Source organism: Macrobrachium rosenbergii, chromosome 53, assembly GCF_040412425.1.
Source record: "Macrobrachium rosenbergii isolate ZJJX-2024 chromosome 53, ASM4041242v1, whole genome shotgun sequence".
NCBI classification, from domain to species: Eukaryota; Metazoa; Arthropoda; class Malacostraca; order Decapoda; family Palaemonidae; genus Macrobrachium; species Macrobrachium rosenbergii.
In genome coordinates this window covers 23785324-23792823 of record NC_089793.1, presented here as the reverse complement: position 1 = coordinate 23792823, position 7500 = coordinate 23785324, and the positions used below count along the sequence as shown (strand labels likewise).

Here is a 7500-nt window from a genome sequence, read left to right as displayed (position 1 = left end):
TTAATATGGCATTACATGAAAAATACTATAGCATTTTAATATAGCTTTAGACGAAAAATGCTGTAGAATTATAATAAAGCATTGACTGAAAAATGCTCTAGAATTTCGAATTTTTTTTTAGTGCCGCTTCGATCATTTTAATCGGATTCGGTTAAAATGTTCTTTTTTTACTGTTAGCGGTTTCTCATAGCACCGAAAGTTCATTTAATATTATTATTTACCATTATATCTTGTGCGTGTCATTGTCACCGTGAATTTAAAAAGTAAAAACATAACAGTAATTTTTCCGTATATTTAATATTATGTCATTATTCGTGTGCATCAGAATGATTTGATTGGTTAGAGTAACATGTGACAAATCTCACTGGTATGCATATATATTATAATTATCATTTATAATATGCAGCAATGTCTGAGAGAGAGAGAGAGAGAGAGAGAGCGTATGTGAAATTTATTTTCATGGTCAGTAAAAGTACAATGTGCTCTTAATATATTACGCATTGTAGCATCTTAAGTGTGAAGCCGACTGTTCGCTAACGGGCTTCTCTTAAGCAAGGGCCCGTGCTGGCGTAAAGCCAGTAATAGTTGAAAAAATATATATCTCCCGGAAGTTTTACATGTAATACTATTCTCCTCGCATTTTAATATATTTTTATCTATTTATTAATTTATTAATTTATTTTTTCTGTATTTCCCTTAACACCTCCTCTTACTTCTTCCTTATAATGAGCACTATACTCTTTGGAAGCTTTAATTTCAAGTCAATGGTCCCTATGGGTTTATTCCATATTAATAGTGTTCATCTGAGTAATAATAATAATAATAATAATAATAATGATAATAATGATAATAATAATAATAATGCATTTAAAATCTTTTTTTACTTTTAATACGCCATTTTACCTTAGATGACTCCAGATATTTTGAAAATAGACTCTTACCCCCCTTACTTGTCGTAATTGATTGAGACCAACCGCAGTCGACTAACTAAAGGGTACGGAGCCCAGTGCTTAATTCAGCAGAGGCCCTGAGTGGGAATATGAGACATACTACTACTAAAAATTGTTTGGTGAATGGCTATGTGGGAATTATTGCATCTAGCTATCTATCTAATCTATCTTTCTTTCACGTTAGAATAATGGAAAAGGCAGGAAAGTATTGTCCAGTAAACACAGTCCGGTAATATTTATCTCTCTCTCTCTCTCTCTCTCTCTCTCTCTCTCTCTCTCTCTCTCTCTTAATGTTATTGTCACCTTAGTCGATTTTTGTCTCCAGAAATCCATTTAAATTAATTTTCTTCGGATGTAAATAATCCGTGCTCTCTCTCTCTCTCTCTCTCTCTCTCTCTCTCTCTCTCTCTCTCTCTCTCTCTCTCTCTATTAATGTTATAGTTACCGTAATCGATTTTAGTTGTCAGAAATACTTATAAAATAATTTTGTTTGGATGTAAATAATGTGTTCTCTCTCTCTCTCTCTCTCTCTCTCTCTCTCTCTCTCTCTCTCTCTCTCTATTAATGTTATAGTTACCATAATCGATTTTAGTTTTCAGAAATACCTATAAAATAATTTTGTTCCGATGTAAATAATCTTTACTCTCTCTCTCTCTCTCTCTCTCTCTCTCTCTCTCTCTCTCTCTCTCTCTCTCTCTCTCTCTCTCTCTATTAATTTTATAGTCACCACAGTCGATTTTTGCTTCCAGAAATCCCTTTAAAATAATTGTGTTTGGATGTAAATAATCTGTGCTCTCTCTCTCTCTCTCTCTCTCTCTCTCTCTCTCTCTCTCTCTCTCTCTCTCTCTCTCTCTCTCTCTCTCTCTCTCTTCATGAATTTTGTAGTCACCACAGTCGATTTTGCTTCACAAATCCCTTTAAAATAATTGTGTTTTTTTGGATGTAAATAACCTGTGCTCTCTCTCTGATGGGTTTAGCGGCGACCATTAGGAGGTAATGCTTTTCGGCCATCATGCAGATGAGTTGCATCATCTTTGTGTCTTGTTAAATCATGATAAATCGCGATCTTCCGCTAATGCTGATGAATGGAGCGTTAAAAGCCCTTCAAGGTTTTTTTTTTTTTTTTTTTTTTCGGGGATAAAAATTTAGATTTGTATTGTATTTCGTAAGCTGCTGTTGCCGAGGGTTTAATATTCTGAGGGTTTAATAATCTGTTTTATGAAAGGGTCTGTGGAGGTTTTTGTTATTAAATTCATTAAAAAAAATTTTTTAGGGTTGAAATTTTAAATTTGTATTGTATTTTGTAAGCTGTTTCTTCTTCTGCTTCTACCGAGGGTTTAATATTCTGTTGTATGAAAGGGTCTCTGGAGGTTTTTATTATTTAAATTCATTAATTTTTTTTAAGGATAAAATTTTAAATTTGTATCGTATTTTCTAAGCTGTTTGTTCTTCTGCTTCTACCGAGGGTTAATAAATTGTTTTATGAAAGGCCCTCTGAGGTTTTTATTTAAATGCACTCTTCTATACTTGGGTGTTTTTGACGACTTTTTTTTCGACGTACGTGAAAAGTTGCTTAGATACTGTATGAGGTTTTAGTTTTTCAATACAATTTTATATACTTGTGTTTTTTGACGATTTTTTGACGTACGTGAAAAATTGCATAGATACTTTATGGGGTTTTTGTTTTTAAATACAATGTTTGGATACTTTGAGGTTTTAGTTTTTACATGCAATTTCTTATACTTGTGTTTTTTTAACGACTGTTTTTTTGGCGTACGTGAAAAGTTGCGCAAGTACATTAAGTCCAGGCTTGTTTCGTATGAATGAATATTTTTTTTTTTATAAAATAATAATCTTGTTGCTTTATAATAAAAATCCAAATATATATATAAATAAGTTGTATTATTTATAAAAGAGAAAAACAACGATTTTCGAACACTTAAACGGTGTTCCTCCTCAGTGTTTATATGAAAAAAATAGTCTGTTTTTATTTATTACAAATATAAGAATTTATTTATGTAATTGTGGATTTTTATGAAAAACGTTTTATACGACACTAAATTTCTTAGCAGTCTTGTTGCTTATCTTTTGTCTTACTTCGATGTGTTTATCGTCAAATTTCTCCGTTGCAGGTTGCAAAAAAATCGGTCTTTTTGGTTAATGGAAAATATAATTAGGCTTCAAATAATAATAATAATAATAATAATAATAATAATAATAATAATAATAATAATAATAATAATAGTAATAATAATAATAATAATAATAATAATTTTCTTGCAAATGAACACCATATTCTGTGGAAGTTTGAATATCCAGTCAGTGGTCCTTGTACAGTGTTCCATATGATTAGTGTTCATGAAATAATGTAATAATAATAATAATAATAATAATAATAATAATTTTCTTGCAAATGAACACCGTATTCTGTGGAAGTTTGAATTTCCAGTCAGTGGTCCTTGTACAATGTTCCATATGGTTAGTGTTCATGAAATAATAATAATAATAATAATAATAATAATAGTGCGCCGTTTAAGGCTTGACGTTTAATTTTAACGATGACGTATAAACATCCCCAGAGTATGTTTGTGTTTATGTATAACGATGACTTATAAATACCCTCAGAGTATGTTGTCGTTTATGACGTATAAATACCTCCAAAGTATGTTGACGTTTATTTTTAACTATGACATTTAAATACCCCCAGAGTATGTTGACATTTGTTTCTTAAGATGACATATAAATACCTCCAAAGTATGCTGACGTTTATGACGTATAAATACCTCCAAAGTATGTTGACGTTTATTTCTAAAGATGACGAATAAATACCTCCAAAGTATGCTGACGTTTATTTCTAAAGATGACGTATAAATACCTCCAAAGTATGTTGACGTTTATTTCTAAAGATGACGTATAAATACCTCCAAAGTATGCTGACGTTTATTTCTAAAGATGACTTATAAATACCTCCAAAGTATGTTGACGTTTATTTCTAAAGATGACGTGTAAATACCTCCAAAGCATGCCGACGTTTAATTTTATCTGCGACGTCTAAATAGCCCCAGAGTATGTTTCACCTAAAAATGTGAGGAATGCGCTAGTGGGTGTTCATGTGCTAAGTTTTTCTCTTCCTTCCGACTTTGACTTCCATTATGCACCTTCTTCTTCTTCTTCTTCTTCTTCTTCTTCTTCTTCTCAATGTTTGGAATGAAGTCTTCTTATTCGTCGCATGTAAATAACGTGCTAAGCACCGTGCAGCACGACACTCATTTGTCTGGCGGGGCAGTGATGGTTATCACTTGGCATTTTGTTGAGAGAGAGAGAGAGAGAGAGAGAGAGAGAGAGAGAGAGAGAGAGAGAGAGAGAGAGGGGGGTTATTTAGATTTGTGTATTGTGGGGTAATTGTTCTTTGGAATATTGTTACGTTGGTTATCACTTGGCATTTTGAGAGAGAGAGAGAGAGAGAGAACTGTTCTTTGGAATATTGTTGTTTAATTTAATATACGTCTAAATGTTATTTGTAGTTTACGCATATCTTGCACACATATACGATGTGTATGTATTTCATATATATATATATATATATATATATATATATATATATATATATATATATATATATATATATATATATATATATATATATATCTTGCAAACCCACGCATTCATAACCATGCATACATTATTTAAGAGGGGGTTATAATAATGATTTCTTTGTTGCTTTACTCTCCGTAATATCCATGTATTTTGACGTCGGAGACTGTGTCGGAATTACGCTATTATGTGTTTCGTTGATTAAGCCATCATACATCGCATATCAGAGAATGACGACAAGTTAACCAACGCTACAAAATCTGTATTGGCATATCGGGATGCAGCAATTTGAATGCTTTCGAAATTCCCGTGTTTGCACGGCGTTATTGCCTCCGTTTCTGTATTCAGATCAGTCGTATACGCCGGGATTTTTTGTACATTTTTCAGATCACTCATACATCGGTATATTCATACAATTTTCAGATCTTAGATACATGGGTAAATTTATACAATTTGTTGATCATTTATACATCGGTAAATATATATAATTTTCAGATCATTCATGCATCGGTATATTTATAGTGTTCAGATCATTCATACAGCGGCAAATTTATACAATTTTCAGATCTCAGATAAATGGATGAATTGTACAGTTTTCAGATCATTCATACATCGGTTAATTGAAACAATTTACAGATCATTCATACATCGATAAATTTATACAATTTCGCTATTTTGGATTTTCCTTTTGGATGTGCACTGCAAATTGCGCCTGTGGGAAATTTTTCAAGTTTTATTTGTAGGCTGATTTTCACCAGGGGAGCCGGAGTATTTCATTCATTTACTTACATTTTTATCAGTTTATTTATTAATTTGTTGATTTATTTTTTCTTTTTTAATAAGTGATCTCTTCTTTCTGAATTTCGCATTACCTTCTGTTATTTTTTTGTAAACAGCACCATATTCTTTGGAAGCTTGAGTTTCAAGTCAGTGGCCCCTTTGGTGGGCTTGTTCCATATGAATAGTGTTCACCTTCCTGAATAATAATAATAATAATAATAATAATAATAATAATAATAATAATAATAATAATAATAATAATAATAATTGGTTGTATTATTGTTCAGTAGTTTATTTTTTTTACTTGTATTATTGAAGTTAAATTTTGGACAGTTCATTTTGTTTTGTTCTGCGTAAAGACCACATCATATCTGCAGGTTTGTGATGCTATTATTTATTTTAATTGTTTAAAGAAGGAAAGAAGGAGAGGATATGGGAGGGAAAGAAGGAAGGAGAGGATATGTGAAGGAAAGATGGAAGAAGGATAGTATATGAGAGGGAAAGAATGGAGGAGGAGAGAATATGAGAAAGAAGGAGAGGATATGAGAAGAAGGGAAGGAGTAAGGAGAGGATATGAGAAGGAAGGAGGAGAGAATATAATAAGAAGAGGATATGAGGTGGAAAGAAGGAAAGGAAGAAGGCGAGGATATGAGAAGGAAATAAGGAAGAAGGAAGAAAAAGTGCAAGGAAGAAGAAGAAGAAGAAGAAGACGAGGAGGAACAGCAGGAGTAAGCGTATCACAGCAGCAGCAGGGGTTATGTAAAGGTTGTGGATATTGTGTTAACGAGGGGAGGATATATAGAGCTATTGATCACGGCCAGTATAGCGTGTACTGCCAGTTTGCCCAGCGAACAGTTGTGATGGACAGGTGGGCGGCCCTGCTGTTCCGCTCTCGCTCTTCCACATCTCCTAATCTAACCGATTCCCCCCCCTTCCCACTTTCTTCTGCCCCTTCCTCCTCCTCCTCCTTTATTGTATATTGTGGTTTTGTTCGAACCCCCTACTGTACACCTTCCTTCCTGTAACCCCCTTTATTTTGCCTTGGCTTTTTTTTTTCTTAATTCGTTTCCTTCCTTATTATCCTTTGTTATGTTTTATGTTCCTTTATTTGGCATTTCGGTTTTTGTACAGTTGTTTATATATATACATATATATAATATATATATACATATACATGTGTGTGTATATATGTATATGTATATATATATATATATATATATATATATATATATATATATATATATATATATATATATATATATATATATATATATATATATATATATATATATATATAAATGTTTTCTCTCAGTGGTGAGCGTGCTCAACTCGCAAACTGAGGGACCAGTAGTGTAAGTGTCCCAATCTCGAATAGCACCGGGAAGGTAGAGATGGAAGAGTTTACTAAATTGATTGATTGATTTATGGTGGCTAAAACTGGCGTCATAACAGTTTCCTAAATCTTGCGTGAATTAGGTACCTAGCTGTTAGACGACTGGTGTTGTGGGTCGCAGTTAGGGATGAGCGGGATATAGAAAAGGAACAAAAAAAAGGGGGGGGGGGACTTTTGTTTTCTCATGATAATACGTAAAGTTTTGTAACGTTCTTCGCTTTTATTAGCGAAATGATTTTTTTTTTCCTAACGAAAAGTTTTATATATACATTGTTGGTTTTGTCATCGATTTTTCAGTTTTGTTATGATTTTTTTTTTCCCAAACGGAAAGTTTAACATAAACTTTTTTTTTTTATTTTATCGCTTTGTTAATTTTGTTTTCAGATTTGTCAAGGATTTATTCCCATTAACTTCTTCAGCTTTATATAATAAAATAAAAGCTATATTGTGATATTCAACAAAAGACATTATATTAAGCTTAGATCCTCGCACGGCTGACCTATTTCGAGGCCATTAAATTTGACGCATGTAAATGCACGAAGAAGAAGATTTCCGTGTGTTCATTTTTCCTAGAAATTTCACGTCAGGATTAATAATTAATAACTGCTTGAAACGTAATTAAAAAAAATAAAAACCCTTAATAGAAAGCAGTGCATGTTAAGTGCGATCGACGAAAGAAGAAGTGTGCAATCTTGCAGTTTCATTTTAGTGAAAAAAATAAAAAAAATATTAAATAATTTTTTGGGGCAAAATGTACTCTCACGCCATCACGCCCATTGAGGT

The 7500-nt window shown here is 32.4% G+C and overlaps 1 protein-coding gene across 10 annotated transcripts in view; it reads left to right on the top strand.

Moving 5' to 3' along the window:
- The window catches only part of tgo (Aryl hydrocarbon receptor nuclear translocator homolog tgo), a 308504-nt gene that overhangs the window by 140772 nt on the left and 160232 nt on the right, over window positions 1–7500 (top strand). For 6 of the 10 annotated variants that reach the window (XM_067096878.1, XM_067096874.1, XM_067096880.1 and 3 more), the window contains exon 2: window positions 7102–7500. This exon is cut by the window's right edge and continues 525 nt beyond it. The exons of the other annotated variants lie outside the window; for them this stretch is intronic. The gene's annotated coding sequence lies outside the window, so the exon portion shown is untranslated. The remainder of the gene's footprint in view (window positions 1–7101) is intronic. 10 annotated transcript variants of the gene reach the window in all.